General features: G+C 39.6%; 1 long non-coding RNA gene across 1 annotated transcript; it reads left to right on the top strand.

Moving 5' to 3' along the window:
- The first annotated feature begins 915 nt into the window (after positions 1-915).
- On the top strand, positions 916-1,751 carry LOC113354384. Its single transcript, XR_003361850.1, has 2 exons — positions 916-1,202; positions 1,444-1,751. It is a non-coding gene; the product is annotated as an uncharacterized LOC113354384 (long non-coding RNA).

Genomic DNA, 1,751 nt, shown 5'->3' with positions numbered 1-1,751 from the left:
CTTTGAATAATCAACGGAGTACGTGTGCACATTTAGATTCCAGTATATGGTGTACTTTTATTTCGTCTGGAAACATATACTAGAGGCGGTGAGAGCAAGGCTCCCGAAACCGCATTCGCTGCTTTTCGTTTCCCCTGGGGCTGCACAAGATCCATCCACGATACCCAAACCCACCCGTACCCGTTAAATCCGTGGGTTTTTAATCCATACCCGCCCGTTGTGGGTGCGGTGTTGGTTATGAAAAAAAAAAAACCGTTGTCTATGGGTGCGAGGTTGGTTTAAGCTAATACCCGCCCATACCCGCCCAAAAAACCCGCAGATTATATACCATTAGATAAAACTAATCCTACTCGTCCATTATTGAAACCCTAATACTAGTAGATAGGATAACCGATAACCCTCATTCACTTTCTACACTCTTCTCTCTGTTCGGCCTCTCCTCTTCTTCCTCCTCAGTTCTTCTTCTTCACCTACGAACGACAATTACCAGAAATCGACAACAACAACTTCGAATCTTCACCAGAAATCGACAACAATCGAAAAATCAACAGATTCAACACTTAATCTTCATCTGTGAACTTCCTAGATATGAATATTTTGGGGGTTTTGTTTTTTTTTTCTCACTTAATCAAGGAGAATAGAAGTTACTCTAAATACTTGAATATAAAGCGGATTTAAACCCGTTTAAACCCATACCCGCCCAATCCGTAGCGGGCGGGTAACAAACCCGCCCGCTGTTTGTGGGTGCGGGGTTGGTTATGAAAAAAAAAACCCGCAGTCTATGGGTGCGAGGTTGGTTTTAGCTCATACCCGCCCATGTGCAGCCCTAGTTTCCCCGGAAACATACCATTTAAGGGAAGGAGTCTGCAACCGCGTGCGCCCTTTCAAAAGTCGTCATATAATAAGATGGGCTTGAAAGTCGTCGTGGTGCATGTGGATGGCAGCAAGGATAAGGATAAGCTATAGTTGTTTAAATTAAAAGCAATTATCATTGTTAATTTATTATACTCGACGTTCATATTGGGAGATATTCTATCGATAAGTTGAGCTTGTTCATAGAAATAATATCACTGACCTTAATAGAAAGCAGATCCACAAATTTCAATACTAGATCAGAGAACTAAGAATGGCACAAAGTCTTATCAACATATTTAGCGTGGTCTTTCTTTTGGTTCTGATGATTATGCTATCTTCTACTCCGCGTAAGTATTTACAACTCTATGCAGGAAAAGAAAAAGTATTTATAACTCTATAGGATGATTCATTCTCAATGTTATGTATGCTGCATCATGGTAGAAAAGCTTAATTAGTGCACGTTATATGATTAGGATTAAGCCAAACGATCCATTTTTGTTATTCGTGTTTATTGGTGAAAGTAAGAAAGTTACAATTGTTTTGTTTTTCTTTCTTTCAGTAACATTGCTATTTATAACTGATTTGCAGAGATGGCGAGCGGTTCTACTCTTGGCACAATTGCCACTACTATCAAGGCCGTCTTCACAGGCGGAGAGGCATCCAACCAAAAAACCCGTACTTAAAATCCCAACGGATACCGTAAGAGTACGGTGTAGGGGATGATAAGGTAGATATGTCTGAAACAAGTTGCAAGTTCTCCGCCATTTAGAAGACATCTGTTTTCTTAATTTCCTCCGTCTGCTTGATTTGTTTTATCTGTGTCATAAATAAAAAGGTGATCTTATCTATATAATAAAGTGTTTTGTTCATCTATAAAGTAATAAGTGTTTTGTTCA

Source organism: Papaver somniferum, chromosome 2, assembly GCF_003573695.1.
Source record: "Papaver somniferum cultivar HN1 chromosome 2, ASM357369v1, whole genome shotgun sequence".
Classification (NCBI taxonomy): domain Eukaryota; kingdom Viridiplantae; phylum Streptophyta; class Magnoliopsida; order Ranunculales; family Papaveraceae; genus Papaver; species Papaver somniferum.
The sequence above is the reverse complement of the archived record's forward strand: the minus strand, read 5'-3'. Positions and strand labels throughout refer to the sequence as shown.